General features: G+C 44.7%; 1 protein-coding gene across 4 annotated transcripts in view; it reads left to right on the plus strand.

The window, feature by feature from the left end:
• The first annotated feature begins 4430 nt into the window (after window positions 1-4430).
• Window positions 4431-19118, plus strand: part of SERPINE3 (serpin family E member 3) — a 30739-nt gene continuing 16051 nt past the window's right edge. For all 4 annotated transcript variants that reach the window (XR_014954914.1, XM_085578215.1, XM_085578211.1 and 1 more), the window contains exons 1-2: window positions 4431-4980; window positions 5571-18495. The gene's annotated coding sequence lies outside the window, so the exon portion shown is untranslated. The remainder of the gene's footprint in view (window positions 4981-5570; window positions 18496-19118) is intronic.

The following is a 19118-nucleotide window of genomic DNA, read 5'->3' on the forward strand; positions in this document are numbered from 1 at the left end:
TTATACACAACCTTTTGTGTGTTCATTTATAAAGTATTGCAGACTTACAGAGTATTTTAACTAGGCTGCAAAGTGACTGCAGTGCCACAGGCTCTACAGCTTTTGGTGGTGTGTGTTGGTGGGATAATTACAAAACAAACACAGCAAAAGTATTTTTTTGGACTCAGGTTTGCCTATGCAGACTGGGTCTTTTGATTCTCACTGTGGTGTTGTAAATAATTTTCTATAATAAGGCTGAAGGATAAAATAGGAGCTGTGAGTTATCTTCTTATAGATATTACATATTGGTAATCTTGCATGCTCAAATCCCATCTGGGTTTGTTTGATGTACACTGGTCCTCATAATCATCCTTTCCTCTTATTTTCATCAGTGTGTGCTGTTACCTATAATGCATTTCTTTATTCCTCCCATGGGACACGTCTGCATGTCAGGATTACATTGTATATGCAAAGTTGTGTAGGTTTGGCTTTGTTTGGTTTTTATGGTTTAACATTACGGGGTTTATATATGTTTTTATGGCACTTACAGAGCTGTAGAAACATCAGGAGTTGGAAGAGGCCTGTGGAGATCATCTAGTCCAAAACATCTGCTCAAAGCAGGCACAAAGCTGCTGAAGCCTTGAGCTTTGGAGTTAAATCAAGTTGTTCAGGACCTTACTGGGTCATACTTGAAAATATCTAAAGGTGGCAATGTCATGGTGTCTCTGGGCAATGTGTACCATGTTTACTGGCTGTAATGGTGAAGAATTGCTTCCTAATGTGCAGTGAGAATTTCCCATGTCCAAAATTGTGATCTTTCCCTCTTGTTTCACTGAGCACCTGTTAGAAATCCAGGTTCTGTCTTCTCTATAATCCTACTTTAGGTGCTGGAAGACTGTAGTTGCTCCTGCAGCCATGGTCTTCTCACTCCCTGACCCTCTGAACTCTCTCAGGTTTGTCAATATCACTCTGGTACTGACGATCCCAAAACTCTACACAAATGTATGGATATGGATGATGAGTGCTCAGATGCCAGGAAGAAGAATTTCTGCCAACCTGATGGCAGCTCCCTTGCTTCAACCATCCAGTATCCTGTTGGCCTTATCACTGTAAGGTTGCCCTGCTTAACCATGTCCAGTTTGCTGTTTACTGGGACTCCAAGGTCTCTTTCTACTCCCTAGCCAGGAGATGCTTCCTCCTGTGCTGATTGTACCAGGTTAGTCCATGCCAGGTGCTGGGCTTCCCTTTGCTTCTATTGAGGTTCTCACTGGCACCTTTCTCCAGCCAGTGAAGGTCTCTCTCTGTGAGTGGCAGCCCTGCCCTTCAGTGTATAGGTCATGGCCATCACATTGGCCAGTTTCTGTTGCACTGTCAGTGGTTAGCCCATCCAGCCCCGTGGGCTTGTGTATGTGCAGCTTTCTGCATCCTTGACTCAGACTTCTAGTGTGATTAGTAATTTTCTCCTCAGAACTTTGCTAGATACAGATGCATGGCAGATACAAGTGACAACCTTGTGACTGGAGACAGTTTTTCCAGTTGGCAGATTTTTCCAGTTACAGACAGAAAATTTTCTAGTCTGTCCTGAATAACTTCTGAGTTGTTTAAGGAAGGTTCATCTGTCTTTCCTTATTGATTGACTGCGTTGTGGGACATGCCCACAACAATATCCCTTTTGTTATCTTCTCCTGACCCATGAGCTCTTGAGTGTCTCACCCTCTGCTCCCCCACAAACATGCACAAATTTGTGCCACTTAGTTGATTAGAGCACGAATCTCATCACTGTCTTCCACCCTTCCATAAAGAACCTGTATCCAGCCATGAACACTCTGGACCCAATTGCCTCATCATATCTCTAAGTCATCTGGTTTTACATCCTGAGAGTGCCGAGGTCTTCCAGGAGTGATTTTCAGGTTCAGCAGCCTGAGCTTTGGCACTGGCCACCCCATCTGCCCAACAGAATGGAGCTATCCAGGTGTTGGGAAGAGAGTCCCGCCTCACAAAGGGCTTAGGAAGCAGTTTCAAACAGTGCATGTGTTCACTACTGCAGAAATCAGATTATTGTTTTTCCTCTCAAGCTGAGAAGTCTTAAGCCAGTAACTCATTCTTCATAAGAAAACTATTCCATGCTTTTATTGATTCTTGTTACCCCTCTGTTACCTTTCCGTGCTGTGTGCTTTTTGAACTAGAGGGTCCACAAATACATATAGTTTTTGGATACACTGTATGAGTGTTCAGAACAGCTTGAAGGTGTTATCCATTTTATTCTGTTTCTCTCTTAGTAATGGAACTTTCTACTTTGGCTGCAGCTGAGCACTGAGCTACCCTTTTCATAGATATTTGCATAGTCCTAAAGTCCAATTCCCAAGAAGAAAAAGTCAGTTGAGAACCTACTATCATGTATGTAAAATACTATATTTTTGAGATGTAATGAATTTTAGAATTAGCTACATTGAATTTCATCTGCCTTTTTATTGCCCAATTGCTGTCTATTGTGACATTTTTCTGTAGCTTCCCCAGTTGTTCATAATTTTTACTGTCTCGGGTGCTTAATAACCTCAACAAAATCCCATCTCACAAACCCCCCCTTTTTCCAGGTTTAAGTCATGCTGAGCAATGTAAGCTTGAGTACAAATCCCTGCATGACTCCACTGCCAACCTCCTTCCACTGTCAGAGCTGGCTATTTATTTCTACCTTCTGTTTCCTGCCTTTTAATCAGCCCTGTATTCACATAACCTTACCTCTTAAACCATCACAGCAGGATTTCTTGTAAAGGCTTTGATGAAGGGCTTTGGAAAACTGTTCTTTGTTGATGCCTTCTGAAGCACCAAATAGATTTAAGAGGTGCGATTTCCTTTTATAAAACCACGTTGACTCTTCCTCAAAAATATCCTCAAACTTCTCTTTGTTTGGATAGTGACTTGTCTCTCATCTGAGCCCAGGTGTCATTTGAGTACAGAGCAATCCTCCCTGTGGCATTCTTTCCTAGCTTCCAGGACTCAGCATAGTGCAAATTGCTAAATTTACACAGAGCCCAGACTTCTTGAGCCAAGAACTGCTCAGATCACTGTGTGGCCAACTGCTACATTGTGCTACCAATGGATTTATCCTACCTGAATTTGTCAGATTTCTTGTTGAATTTCTCTTAATTCCCCAGGTTTCCACAGCAGCTCAGGGCAATGAGCAGCACTGAATTCATTCCCTGCATGAGAAGAGAGACACATTTATTTGCAGCCTTCACCCAGACAGTTTCACTGAGCACCTTGTGTTCCAGAAGTCAGTGCAGGCTTCTGGGCCATGTTGCCTCAGCAGCTGGGAAAGATTTTGTTCCCCTGAGCTCAGGAACCAATGGGTTGGGAGATAGCTGTGGAGGAAAGACTTGCAGCCTTCTAAGGCATAAATCCTGTGGAGGAATATTCTTCAGAGGTAAATGGGAGTGGGACAAGGAGTAGGTTCAGACACTGGATTGTTTGATTGCTTGTCTCTGTTTTGGACCACTTCAAGCAGATTTCACCAAGACACTTCCTGGTGGTGCCCTTCACCCCTAGGACTGTCCCCAGTATGGAAGAGGCTACATCAAGGTTTGGCCTCTCTGTCTCCAACACTTTCCCACTGGGCTATTTGCATCTTCCTGTCACCCCATGTTCCCTTGGACATAGCACAGCATGAAACTCAGCCTCTCAGGGTCATGCTGTAAAAACACCTCTCAGCTGGGCGCAGTCCTCACTTGAGTTCAGATAACAGCCCCGTGCACAGTGAGCTGGCTGAACAGATCCTGCGGCAGTCCAGGGGGGAAGCCAGGCTGGCTGCAGCGTGCTGTGGCTAGTGACCTGTGGGGCATCTCTGAAGCTTGTGGACCCAACTCAAACAGTGCTGGGCTGGCCTTGGAGCTCAAGAACAGTATTCAAACTGCTGCTATTTTTTTTTTTTTTTTTTTTTAGCAGTTTACAGATAGACAGTATTGCTTCAATTTGGCCACAGAAAGGCAGTCTCAGGAGGGCTTCAGAGCTGTGCAGGGGCAGGATGCCCTGTGGATGGCTGTGGCCCAGCCTCCTGCATCAAGGCATGGCTGTCGTTTTAATCAGACGTCCTTTTCAATCCCTTTCCTCCTGAATATATGGTGCATAAAATGGGAAAATAGCTTGGTAGGTGGAGGCCGTTAACCCAATCTGCCAGTCATAAATGAAAACTGCCGAGTTAAGGGCGCATAATGAAATGGCGATGGAAATGGGTACCGCCAAGCCTGACGGGTCGGTATGAGCATCACGCCGTCCCCAGCTGCGGGACCGCGGGGCGCCCGTGCCGTGCGACGGGATGGCCGCGGTGCGGGATTGTGCGCCTCGCCGGGAGGCCAGCAGCCTGCACAAGTGCCTAGTGCCATCTCGTGGCCCGGCGCACACGAGAGGCAGCGCACGGAGCTGCCAGCCCGGGCGGTGCCGCCCCGGGGCAGCGGGGAGCCCCGGCTCCGGCTCAGAGACCCGCGGCCCCGCTGCCTCCGTGCCCTGAGCGCAGCCTGAGCTGCCCGCAGCGCCCGGGCTGCGCTCCCTGCCCGCTGCCCTGCCTGCCTGCCCTGCCTCCCAGCCCTGCCTCCCTGCCCTGCCTCCCAGCCCTGCCTCCCAGCCCTCTCTCCCTGCCCTGCCTCCCTGCCCTGCCTCCCTGCCCTGCCTCCCTGCCCTCCCTGCCCTGCCTCCCAGCCCTGCCTCCCTGCCCTCCCTGCCCTGCCTCCCTGCCCTGCCTCCCTGCCCTCCCTGCCCTGCCTCCCTGCCCTGCCTCCCTGCCCTGCCTCCCTGCCCTCCCTCCCTGCCCTGCCTCCCTGCCCTGCCTCCCTCCCAGCGCCAAGCTGGGGAGCAGAACAGCCCGGCGAGCGGCTCCGTGACCCGAAGCGATCTGCCGTGTGCTTCCCCTGCGCCGGAGCCAAGGGCGAGGAAGCAGCCACAGCCCACGGGGCTGCTCTTGGGATGGAGCCGAGCATCCGCTGGGAAGGAGCCCCTGAGCACGGCACGGTAAGCCGGCTGCCTGTCACGAATTCCTCTGTTTACTTTGATGAAAATTTCAGCCCTCCTGGTACGGAGATAATCTGCTAAGTATGACCCAAGTCTTGCCAAGACAATGCTTCTTGTGAGGCTAGCAGTGCTACTGGAGAGCTCCTGCTCCTTAGGTGTAATGAACCTGGGGACAGGGCTGCCCGGAACAGATACTCTTTAAGAATGCAACACATAATACCAATTTAATAATTCCTCTTCCTTCCATGAATTAACGGCCTTTTTTTGCAGCTCACATGTACTCTTGCATGGACATATTTTTATTTAAACTGGGCTGTGATTAGGAGCAAGAAAGTTTTTTCACATGTTTACCATGACATGGTTATGAGTCCCACTTTTTCCTACTTTTGGGGGTTTTTTGGTCACAAGAAAGCAAAACTTTAAATAATTACTCTGTTCCCCTGCTTATGGAATTTGATTAGATGCCAGTGTTCCCCTGTTGTGCCATGTAAAGCCACAGAAATGCAGCCTCTGCCCTTCAACTTCCTCTCCCTGACACTTTGCTGCCTTGCTTTCCTTCAAGAGCTGATTGTCCTGTGGTTTTCCCACAGGATGGGTGAGGATGCCAGTTGCCACCCTGCCACGTGTGTAAAGACTCTGCAGAAGTTTTGAAGCAAGGACTTCTGGGGAAGCCTGAGGTGGCTACGGATACAACCACTGCCAGGTCTGCTGCGGCCAGACAGCTGGCCATGAGGGCAGGGACAAGCCACCGGGGGGAGAGGAGCAGAAAGATGGGAACCATCTGTGACCCACCTCCCATTTTCTAGCCCCAGATGGTGAACTAGCTTCAGGCATGTGGGGCTGTGCAAGATTCTGCTCTTTGAGGAATTAGGATGAGGTAGGGGATGTGGAGGGAAGCCATCAGCCCTGGGAGATAAGGATGCTGAAGCTATCAGGTTGCCAGCAGCGCCCAAGTGCACAATGGTTTCCAGGTTTCCAGGATAATATTTGCTCTGGTTTGGTTTGCTTTTCCAGACACTTTCTTTGCAGATGAGTTCTTTTGGATTTGTGCTGCCAGTCCCCACAAATTTCTCCCTCCCTCCCTCCCTCCTTTCTCTGGAATGAAGCAGGACAAGACCCAGGGCTCCTTTATTTTCCTGCCCACTCCTCTCTTTAACACCTCCTCACTAAATCCACTGGATTTGATACTTACCTTGTCTCCAGCAGACTGCAAGGGGCAAACCTCTGCTTTCAGCATACCTGGGAGTCGTTCAGTGACACCACAGGGATGCAGCTATTGGTGTTCTCTGCAGTGGAGGCTTGTTGTCTCTTAGATATGCCAGGTCATCAGAACACTTTCTGATTATGCCATTTTTGGTAGATGGCCCAAAGAAAAATTGGCTGCTTTCTAGAGTGACAGCTAGATTGCAGCCTGACATGAATGAAAAGCATAGCAAGATGGAACAGATTGTTGCTCCAAGCCTTCTCTGCTGATGTGTTAACTTTGGCAGCATCATTTGGAGAAAAAAGTGAATTAATCTTATTGGAGTTGTGTACAAAAGAGACTGTGGGAAGGAACAGGGGGGGAAAAAAAAGGGATGTGTGAATCTATGTTGATTATTTTGAAGCCATAAACAAGTGGCATCAGAAAAGATTTTGACAACCATATGGACTTTCAGAAGTGTGAAATTTTCTGAAAATGATGTGCAATCATGTAAGGGTTGGCATAAAAGAAAAGAAGACAAGATATGGATTGATGAGATGTACAGACAGAGACTGCAATCTGTGATACAGGAGTTAAGATTCTGGGTACATGAAAAAATGTTACCTAGAAAAAAACTTTTAATATAAACTAAATCAAATTAAATTAAGTTACATAAGAGAATGCTCTCAAAGATAATAGAAATAACAGTCAATCCTATTTCTTATTGCTGGTTTTCAGAACTAGACTCTGGGGAACAGCAGTCTCAGGATTGAGCAACAGCTTTCCACTGAAATAATAATTGTTTTTCTGGGAAGCTTCACTGGAGATGCCACATGCAATCTGGATTTTACACAGGGCAAAAACCACAGGTACAAGAGTGCAGGTCCTGCTGAGGGGCTTCAGCTGCTGTGCTGGCTGATGTCTGGAACTGCCATGGCAGTGCAAGGTGTTCTCCAAGGTGACACTTTTATCCCAGAGCTTGGAAGTGCTGAGAGGCAAGTGGGATGACAAGAAAGCAGATTAACAAATTTTGTACATTTGGTGCAGCACGTTTCCACACAAGCTGTATGTGCATGTGGCAGGGACATCCGCATGGGCCACGTGAGGGTGTGAGATGTGACACACACCAGAGGAGGTAAGTGCTGCTCTGCTGCCCTGGGGAAGCAACTCATCAGATCTGGGCAAGAGCCACCATGCTGTCTGAGATCTTACCTGCTAGGAGAAGAGACACTTGAGAGGTCTGGGCTCTCTCTGGGGACTAAGTTTAAATGCTGGCACTCTGAGCCTTTTTACAACCTGACTGATGCCTTTCCTCTAAGTTATCATAGTGCACAATAATATGAGACATAAATTGCAGCAAAATACTTTTCAGATTTGATTTATAAATGGTTCTGATTTGCTTCTGATTTCAGCTTCCCCTGTGGCAGCGTTCCAGGTCCAGATTCAGGTTTGCATTTCTTGTCTTGTCGCATCACGAGAGAATGGGAAAAGCAGATGGAAGGTGAAAAACTGGGAATGGAAAACAAACCAGCTATGCCATCTTAAAGAAGCAGAAGAAAAGTAGGCTGAACTCTCAGATGAGAAAATATTTTTCTGGGAAAACACACATCAGGGCAAGAGTTAGTTTTTATGTATAAATAGGGGTGTATGATGGGATTAAATAGATATTAAATTAATCTGTTTGCATAATTTGAACATTGAAAAAGTCCAGCATCTCTGCACTGTATATCATGTACACTATCCCATAGTCTGATACTTTGAGTCCTCTTCCCATTCTGCAATATTTCCATTAGACCTCAATCTTTAAGAAGTCAATACACACCCAAAAATGTTCAGACACATCTTAGATTTTTTGATATATGTCTTCTAAGTATACCCTTCCTTTCCTTCCTTTTGCCTTTCACCATACAATCTTTTGTTGTTTGGTGACATTAGCACAGTCACCAGTAAATGTAGTGCCTCATAATCTCTTTCCACCACTGAAGGTGGTACTTGGAGTTAGCCCTAAGAGGTTCCAGCAAGGAAGTGCCACTTAAGAGAATGTGATGAACTGTATAGAGGACCTTTATTTTGCTATTTGAAAAGAAAACTGAGGATACTTTAAGATTCCATGATCTGCATTTTCAGACTTTGGAGTGACAAGCCAAAAGAAAAGCATATCAAGACCCCTCCCCCCCCCCCTCCATTATTCTTTATTTAATGAGGTATGGGGTTTAACTGAGGAATTTAAATGATTGACTGAGAAGTATTTGAAATTCTTGAGGGTCATAAGGATCAAGGCAAATGGATCAATCAAAAATAATTACTTTTGACACTGTGACAACAGCTAGCGCTTTCTTTTTTCCCTCAATCTATGAATATTTTTTCTCTTCTTGAAATGCTGAAGTAAAGAGTCTTATTTTCCAACGAACTGCAACATTAAATGTCCCCATATTTGAAAAAAGCACTTAAAGAGGCTATAGCTGTTTTAAAAATTTCTTAATTCAGGATCCATTCATTCATTCATTCATTAACTGGTCCTTTGACACTTTTTCCTAATTAATAGAGTTGTTATGAGACCAAGCAGCAACAAATAGACATTAAGCATGGAGGGGAAAAAGCACTGAGAAATAAATGTTTTACATTTAATTACAACCGTCATGCAGAGATCATATGTGCTGTGCCACATCTCAAGCAGAATCAGTGCGTTGTTGTGCCTTTGAAGAAGCAATCTTCACCAGACCAATTCTCTTTTTAACACTTTTTCTTTTCTATTGTCATAGTGTAGTGTTTGTGTGAAACAAAATAGTTTAACAGTTTAATTTTGTTTTATTCCAGAAAACAGATATACTGTTTCCAAACATACAACCTCGGGGGCTGGGAATATGACAGTGCTGGGAGTCCCAACGTGAAAAGCAACTCTGGACAAAAGTGCACAGAGAACAACTCTAGATGAAAGATCAGCAGCCATCCTGTAGTGAATGGCACATGCCTCCTGTGTGGCTTCACACAAGACCCCCAGCCATAGCCATGCAGTGTTCCAGTCCCAAGGAAAAATTTGAGAATAACCTTGTGTCACCAAGCATAGCTCTAATATAGTCCCACTTACTATGGAGAAACATAAACAAAACAATCTTATTTTATTAGATGCCTATTCCAGCCGACTTCTGTTTAAAGCAGTGCACTTTTTCTGTAGGAATTGGCTCTGTATTACAGCCCTGAAAGCTCAGCTTGAAGTCAGCTCTCTTTTCCTGCCTGTTTTCAGCTGCGTCAGAAAAAGCTAATGGCTGGGTACCAGGCAAACTGCACACTGATACAAGAGAGTTCAGCTTCCCAAAATTACTGCCTCTCTGGGGAATATTTTAACTCTCTTGATCTCCAAGGACTACCATGCCTCAGAGAGGAATGCATCAGAGTTGAGGGGGAAAAGAGAAGAATTAGCTTGGAAAGCAAACAAACTATCCTGGAAACCAACACTTGTTCACGTGAGTACATGCTTGCCTACTCCCATGGCCTGAGCTGGCTTTTGGCTCTACTCTTTGGAGCAGTCTGAACAAAGGTAAACCCTAAGCAGTGAATCCCACTACACTCAGAGGACTGCAGGTGCCCTGATCACCACTTTAAATAAAGAAATTCCATGTAGCTCCTTTGAGAATTTGCCTTGCGTTAGCCAAGTCAGGATCAGCAAGTTAACTTTTCAGGATTCCATTTCTGGGACATTCTATTCCCCTGACTTTTGGTCTGCTATTTTCTTGTTCTTGACATCTGTATGAACATTTTCAACAATACAGAATAAAAAAAATTAAATTTTAAAGTTGTTTCCCTGAGCTGTAAGGGTGATCCTGTCAGCCTGCCTTGATCTAATGCATATAAGGCCCGGGTGACCATCACAAATATGACAACATTTCAAAAGCCATGGTCCTGCAGAGCTGAGGTTCTGTGAAGAGCCTGCAGACAGCCAGTCCTGCTCCATACTTCCCAAAAAAATTTCATTCTACTATCTTGGATCCCTACTCAAATGCTGGGCCATGCTACTGTTAGAAGGATCAAGAACCAGAGCTGTTAGCACCCAGCATTAACACTGGGTAGGAATTCTCTTGGCTCTGCAGTAAGGTTTCCTGCCACCTCACATGCCCAGTTTTCTCTATTGCTTTAGCAGAGGATGGACAGAGCCCGGCAGAGTGGAGCACCATCACCTCCCAACACCTGTGACTCAGAGGGGGCAACTGTTCCCATGGGACTGAAACCCCACTTTTTAATGGCAAGCACATCTAATATCCCCTTCTAGGAGTGTGTGTGGAGATTCCTCCCTTGGCTGAGGACTCCCCCAAGGCTGAGAAGAATAGATTTGCCAGCAGTTGTTAGTATGGGTGAGTACCATCAATCTCTACTTGTTTTGCTACCTTCAATATTGCTGTTTCAATATTCAATAAACAGTGCACTGCACTAGTAGTTATTACTATCTGTACTGTGTAGTAAATCATTCTGATTAAGGTCCTTTAGTCTAATCATTATAATTATCACCATCAATAAAATAAATAATTTATTTTATTTATATAAATATATTCGGTTTTCCTTTCTTAATCTTGCGGTCCAAATTCACGGAAAGATTCAATTACACATATATAATGCTTTAAACAAAAAGTCTGGGGCAAAGACTGGATCCATCTGCACCTAGATTCCTCTCTGAGGAGGAATTTAGAAAGCAAGGGGGTTCTTTATGCACCTCGTGACTCAATGAGAGCATTTCTCTAATACACTTTGTCTGGAGCTTCTGTTCTGCATCAGGAGAGGGCGGAGGCAGCGATCTGGTCTGGGAGGGTGCCACATCAACAAATGCCCTCTCTGAGAATGAAATCTTGATAGAAAGCCATTAAGAAGAAGCCTCCTGATGAGTTCTTTCCCCTTTCCTTGCAGCTGCAGCTTTGCACAGCAGCCTCCCCGCTGCATGTTTGAAGCTGTATCTGCCGTGGCTCGCCCACCCCACGGAGCACAGACCTCCCTCCATGGAGCACATGCACCAGCAGATAATCCAGATCAGTTTACCTCTGCGTACCTGGCAGCACGCTACTGTGCACTGACCAAATATCAGAAGAGTTTGTGGTTAATTAGGATCAGATTAATCCCTGCTGACTGCCTGTCTCTGTGTAAAAAGGGCACTAGAGGTTAGAAAGTATTAAGTACCTTAAATGTCTACTTGCATAATGTAAAAAATTACTGAAGATCCAGACTTTGTGTTTGAAAGTGTTGATGTGAAATAATTTACCCCTAGAGGCATTTAAATGTGCTTCTTATCCTATCAAAGCAAAAGAATCCATTAATAATTTTCCAGGATAAAATGTAATAAATATTTGTCCATGGAAAATAATAAACCTGCAGAACAGTGGAGGCATCTACAAAAAAGTGCCTTAGAGATTCTGAACATTATTTCCAACTCAAAGAACTTAGCCCAGCATATAAAGTATCATTTTTATAGATGCAGTAAAGCTTTTCTATGATACAATTGTGCATAGTTTTCAATTTTATTAGTTCCTATTTATCATAAGAATACAGCAGGTAATAATTAGATAGTTTCAGATATACACCCATCCTATGGTATTCCCCAAGGACCCCAGAGGTCTTCACAGGAAAGACATATTTCCATGTTCTTATATGCTCAAATTACTTAACACATTTGTGACACTAAAATGTAGATTGTATTTGGTTGGGATCCTTTGCTATGTGATTATTGGACATGTCAGAATATAGATAACTTTTGTACTTTTCTCTTTAAATAAGGAAAGATCCTGAGATTGATTTAAAAACTGAGCTGATAGGAGGACGATTTTTAGAGGCAAGACACATAAATAAAGGATCTGTGGGTCTGTGAGAAGTGTCAACTTTACACACATCTTCACATATCCTGATAGGTCATTGGGCCTTTTTCTTTCTTATTTTTTGTTACTGGCACATTTATGTAAGTATTGGGAACACTTACATAATAACAGGATATTAGCTTAATTTGAGGTCATCTGTTCTTGTGACTTACTCCCCATTTACAGTCATAAGCTTCTCATTGTGACATCACCTTGGTGGCCTCAGCAGTACCTGTGATGTCACCAAAAGGGATTATAACCTGAAGCTGTGAGGGCAAATCAGCTTCTGGAGAATAAAGGTTTTTTGTTTTGCCCTGCTAGCAGAAGGACATGGAAACACCCACCCACCCTTTCTCCCCTGCCTGTCATGGTGGAACAGGACATTTCACCACACAGGCTGGGAATCCGAGAGTGGGGCTGCCAGAGTAAGAGGGTTTGCTTAGTTTCAGTGAACTTGTGTGCAGTGAAGTTCATGCAGGAAGAAATATGTGCAACCTGTGCAAACACACTTTGTGTGTGAAGCACACAGCCATGCCTCTCTGCCCAGCTTGGGGACACATCACAAGCTGTGGTGGCCTATGCAAAGCCATGTTCTTCCACGTTATTCACTCCATAAATTCCCGTTTCATCTCAACCGTCTTGCCTACTCAACCACATCCCTCTTTCTGAAAACCAGATTTCTTATAAGAAGTCAGCACTGCAACTTCATAAACATCTTTATGTTTTCATCTTCTGTTTGGTTCCCTGTCATTTCAGTCAGACCAGCAGCAGAAACTTCAGCTGGCAATGTGCTCATATGAGGACCTTGTCCTATGTCATTTACTTGGCATCATTCACTTGGCACTGTAAGAGCCTGTGACAGACAGTTAGACAAGCATTTGGGGGTATCAGTTTTTAACTTACTTTGTATTCCATATCAACAGCAAATGCATTTAATTTGTTGGTTTGTGGAGTTGTCTGGGAGGAAAATATGCTGCCACAGCACTGCTCCCCACTCCTGCTTTGGCTCGCTGGCATGTCTTGTCTGAGTGTGAAACTCCACTAGGCCCCATGCAGGGTACTGACCCTATCTCAGGAGAATTTTAAGTCTGCAGATGCCAAAAGGGTGACATTTGAGGGCAGAGATGGCATCTCACAGACTCGCAAGTGAAATCTGGACATGCTGATGCATCAGCTCTGAGCCACTGCAGTCAGCTAAGCAGCTGATCTGTGACAGCAGTGCTCACAGGTCAGCTGTGCACAGACAGGCTCTTATCATACATCCAGAGTCCACAGGGAAGAGACTTTACTACTAAGATCTTCATATAACACTGCAGAAAATATATACACAGTGAGATTATCTCTTTGGACCTCATGCATCATTTTCCTGGTGCTCCTTAAGCTGTCTTCCCTATGACACATGCATAGGATAACTATTGCATTACAACAAGGATGTGCAAAATCTTCAGTCTTCCCTCAATCAGATTTCCTTCCTTTTTTCTTTTTATTTTTTTTTAATTCAAATAAATTTCATCAACCTGAAAAAATAAGTGGCCTTTAGTCTCATAGTTTCTCATCCCTTTTTAATTTTGTCTATTAAAAAATGCACTATGAGAACAGTCACTGTCAGTTAGAAAACTGCTTGATTTGGGCTCTTACTTAGCCTTCACTTCTGTGTGTGGGAACACCTGTCACCTCACCTGTGTTATGGCATTAACCTCATCCAGTGGAAGTGGAACTCCTGTTTGCTTTGCTTCACACCCCAGAAAAGCACTGTTCTTCCCACAGCAGAAGACATCACATAACACTTTAGAAACATCTACCCCTTGCAAACTTGAACTTCACCCCTGCACTAATTTCTCACACCACTTATTAACTTACTGCCTGGCTCAGTTTTTGGTTGTTGTCACTAGCTGTCACACAGTCCTCTGTCACCAACCTGTCCTCAAAGTATGCCCCTGGGGCATCTCTCGGGGCAGGAAACACTGATTCCCAGCATGATGCTGTGAAACTGTTATTCCACTTGGAGTATCAGAGATAAAGGAAAATCCATCAAAATGTTACATTCATGTTTTAGATCCACAGGGGCTGAAGAGGACTGGAAACCAAGCGCTGCACAGTCTGGTCATAGCCAGCCTGTGCCACTGCTCCTCTGCTATCCAATCTGCAGCCATGGGTGGGGAGACCACCTCTTCCTGTGGAGCTGCCAAAAACATTGCTGCTAACAGCACTTCTTTCCACCTGGAGCTGGCCAGGAAGGTGTGAGGGAAGCGTTCTGGGGGCTCCAGCAGAACGGAGTTCCATTGTAGGATTCTGCACTGTTTGACCTCCCCAGAAGGTCCAGGCTAGAACCAAGCTCATCTGCTCAAACCAAGGCACCTCACTGAGCAGATGGATTTCTCATTTGGAAGCAACCCTCTAAAGTGGTCACCCTTTGAAGAGCCAGATTTTGTCCACCCCAGTGGGAGGCAGAGGCAGTGTTGGTTTTTACATGGCATGGGGATAGCAGTAAACAAATTCACTTGAATTTGCTCATCTGGGTGTTTTGTGGCTCCACAGCCATCTGCCTCCCCACAGAATAAGCTCTATATGAAGTGATGATGCAGGTTTTTCTTATCCTGAGATTCAGCAGAACCACCCTCCTGACTGAGAAAATGTGCTGGCATCTTGCAGTGCAGGCTTGCTGCTGGAGGAGAGATGTTAGCAGGAAGTGGTTTGAATCCAATTTAATTTCCCTAGGGTTATTCTATGTGTTAAGGAGAAATAGCACACAAAACTCAGATGATGATAGAAGGTTAAGTTCTGTTCTCATTTGGGAAGGGGTAAATGCACAATAGCTCTACTGACATCAGGATGGTGCTAGAGGGGAAGAAAGACTGCAGGAGACTGACCTGACACAGAAAAGCTAACAGTAGAGTTCTAAAGAGGAAAACTTGCTTCTTACTGGTTCTCTTTTCTCCTCCAGCCTTTCCCTGGGCAAAATTCTGTTCCAGATCACTGTGTAAAGTGCATGCAACAGAAGCAGAAACTGGCTAGACTCCAAAGCAGAACAGCTCTCCCTTTCCTCTCAGTAGCCACACCAAACTAGGGCTCCGTTTTCTTAGAACATCAATAAATCAGAGAAAACTACAGTCTCCTGTGAGAAAAAACTGGATGTGGGAAAAGGTTTCCAAAGAAGTCTTTCTTCACCCATAGTGCCCATGCAGGCTGTGTTTTTCCCTCTGGTTTTTCATTTCAGTCCTGTGACTTCTGGCTGTTTCCAGAGCTTATAAGTTCCTGACCTTCCTCCCTGTTTCCACCACCACCATGTAGGCTTGACCCTGAGTCTGTTTTCTACAGTCATGGAGCATCCTCTCTCCCAGAGCAGTCTCCCAGACCACAGTCCCCCAGCAACTCTTCATTTGCTCGAGGACCCAGGTTTGTGCTGATGGTTTGCATTTACAATCCTATATCTGAGAGCAGAATCTGGCCCATGAAGACCTTGGAGATGGAATTCTGGAGGACAGCTCTCTCTGTTTCTTTCCCCCTCACCTTTCTTCTCCACTTCTGCACATTTTTCACACCAGACATTGCAGAGCCACCTGTGATGGCATCTGTCAGTGCTGAGCAGCAGGGGATGCTTCAGCAGTCTGTCCCCTTGCCCACCACCATGGCCACACAGGGGAACACCAAGGGGCTGTGCAGGGACAGCACTGGCACACTGCAGGCACAGATGTGATCTAATCCATCGTGGAATGCAGCCACCACTTATGGCTTCTTTCCAGTGCTTTCCACCAGTTTGGCTCCCTGCATGGGGAGGTGTTCACGCGTCAGGAAGCTCTTTGCTCTCTTCCTTCTTAAAGAATGGTGGTTTTCTCTGCTTAACAGGGGAACAGAGAGGTTGGGCTCCCTGTGAAGCTCTCACAGCTGCTCCTGCAGAAGCTCAGAGGAGCTCCACAGAGACACAGTGCTCTCTGCTCCAGGATGCTACCCACACACTCCTGTGCTCTGTTTTCTCCAGACACTCTCGGTTTGTGTCTTTCCTCACTTCCCTCACAGTCAATCAAAGTCATCGCAATGTGAAGAAGCACTTCTCAAAATACAGATGCTACCTCTGCCCCTTCCTGACTTTGAAGCATTATCCTGGGGACCAGTAATTGCATACCTTTTTGAATGCATTTTCAGCATCTTAAAAACAAAAATATTGCCAGAAAGTTTATCAGTACTTTCTCAGTACCTTGTGATGCAAAACCAGATTAAGAATCAAAGAAAGCTGTGATGCCTAAACTAGGACACAGGCAAGTATGAAGGCTCTAAAAAAATATCCTTAAAGGAGACAGAAACTCCCTTTCTCCACAGCAGCCCAACTCTAACACTTCTGTAGGTCCAAGACCCCTCTATTTCTGACATGGAATTTCTGTAACTGGCCTGTTTAATTTGCAGCCCCCCCTGAACTACCCTCACTTGGACAGCTCAGTTCCTGTCTGCCTGGGCTCACTTGGCAGCCTCAATTTTCAGACTCACCCTGACGTGGCACTAGCTTCTCCTTGGACACCCAGCTCTCAATTGTGGATCCCAGCCTGGCACAGACAAACTTTGAACTTAGGCTGCTAAACTGAACAGGCATGAGAATTTTGATTCTTACGTTGACTATGATAAATGTTCATAACCTTCCCCCAGGCTTCCCCCAGCACATTTTGTATTCCCCATGGTTGCTTTGAACAATGTTGATCCAGTTTTAATTTTCTTAAGTCCTCTCTGCTTGTCTGCAAACACTGTTTTTGCTGCAAAGATTCCTCATTTATAAGTTTCCTTTGTGATGAGACAAGACCCAGAACACGTTTTTCCCTTTCTCACTGAAACTATGCTGTCTTACACAACATTTTTGCCAGGTCTAGTTTTCAATTATGTCTTCCATAAATAAACAACACAAATCTGAATAGCAACATTCTGCTAAGTGGAAATTGAATGTTATTTTTAGGCAGTAATACCTAAAACCTTCAGGGGTTCTCCAGCTTTCATTTAAATCTCAATAAATCCACAGAAGAGTATCAAGAAGGGAAAATAAATGTCTTTTCAGGTCCAGAGCCTCTGGGAACACCACATGAAATCCAGAGTACAGTCCTTACCAGTGACCAGAGCTAATTTATCTATTGACAGCTCTGACCCCTTCAAGAAATCACTTGGTGGCCTCTGTTTCATTCCCTCTGAATACATCTCCACTCCAGTGGAAACTGTTAATGATAACTTCAGCAGAGAGGTCCTCATACAGCCAAACCCCCAAGCCCAAATGCAATTTTCAGCCTAAAGATACTGCTATTGAAATCTGTGGCAAAATTATATTTCTGCCTGTTGTATTAGACTGTGACTGACCAAGCTCTTGCACTTCATCAGTCCTGACAGGAATGTGCTCTAAATCCTAGGATCCTGAAACAGACCCCAGTGTAAGCATCTGTTCTGGCATATGCTCCAAACAGCAGAGAGGAGGAACAGCACAAGAACAGAATGAGAGGCCCACTTCTTCATTCTCACTTGCATTCTAATTCCATTGTGTGGCTGCTCCTTCCCTGCTAAGAGTGAAACAGTAGCATCTAAATTATTGCTTGATTGTAATGCCCTTTTCCCCAATGTCTTCTTTCCCACTTGCAATAGGAATGTATATTGTGAAATGGCCATATATATAACATCAAACTCTGGGAAGATCAATAAGTTGCAGCTGTACGTTAATTTTTAAGCCAAATCTTGCTTGTCTTAGGTGGCATTGTGAAGCTGTGAGTCTGAACCTGTGAATATGATGAGCAGGATTTGATCCAATCACACAAAGAAAGCCATGAACAGCTGCAACTGCTTTTAAAGTGGTCACAACTACAGCTCTTCTGCTTCTGGTCCATTCAAAGTGGCCCCTTCCTCACTTGCTCTCCTTCAAGTGCGGCACTTTGTTGTTTCTTTCCTTCTGGAAATTAAAGAGTGAAAGCAAATCTTACTATTTTGGATATCATTAATAAAAAAAAATGGAAATAAAGACATTTTAATTGCATGAGATTTCTAAATAGGGTTTCAAAGTGGGGGTAGAAAAAACAGCTGTGTGCCTGGTACACAGAGAGCCCTTTCTCTTCCCCTTTGTGGCAGAGGAATCAATGGAATTCATATAAAAGAAGGAGGGGGGTGGGAAGAGAGATAGGAGATGCCTTGCTCAGTACCAGCAGGTCACAAGCCTCATGAGGCTCGAGCAGGGCTTGCAAGGAAGTTGCTGACTCTATGTCCATGTGTACCTTTTTGTTCCTTGCCTTGGATTTGCTGGTCAGTGGCATGCTGCTTTGCCTGGCTCTCCATGGAGCTTGTAGCCTACAGGAATTTGGACAGAGTGGTACAGACATCGCCGACAGAGACTCTGATCACTGACTATCCCTTTAAATATAGTCTCATGACTTGGTCTTTGCTCCACTACCTATTAAAGAAGGAGACAAGACGTTCATAGGCAGCTTCCATTCAAGCACCCAGAAGGACACAGAAAGGCAAGACAATTTAACAGAGCTAACTGTGAGTAAATACAAAGCATTAGAGGTGCTCTCTAGAGCAAAGGGCATGGAGAAAGATTTGTAGGAAATCCTGAGGTGAAAGAAGGTGCAGTAATTTTTTTAATATATTTGTATACAATCTTCAAATGTGGAATTCTGTGAGGAAAACTATTCTCTCATTTTAGCATTTTTCCTTTAAATCTAAGTGTCTCTTAATATAACGTTGACCAGTGCTTGATTTCCCATAAAAATCTGATGTGGTGATTTTGTGCAGCAAGCACTGGAGCCTTTTGCAAATACCACCTTTTCTTTCGCTGGCATAAATTTCATAGAGGGAGTATCTGGGGTGGGGGGAGGGGGGGGGAATTTGAAGCCAGCCTTTTTGCAAAGTTGGATCCAAAGCCCAGCCTGGAGCCTCCAAATAGATTTCTGCACTTCATGAGGGGTATCCTTTCTTCTGGGAATGCTGGGTGTGACCCCCTTTCTGCTGGGGACGGAAAGGAGCTGTGGGTGCTCAGCAGCATGGAGACTGCACTGAGATGATCCATCATGTGTGCAGGTGGCCAATTTTTAACCAAGAGACTGTGTGTCTCCATGCTCTGTAATGGCCAACCAACTTACATGCTACAGCAGTCTGGAAAATTC

Source organism: Lonchura striata, chromosome 1 (assembly GCF_050655825.1).
Source record: "Lonchura striata isolate lonStrDom1 chromosome 1, ASM5065582v1, whole genome shotgun sequence".
Taxonomy (NCBI): domain Eukaryota; kingdom Metazoa; phylum Chordata; class Aves; order Passeriformes; family Estrildidae; genus Lonchura; species Lonchura striata.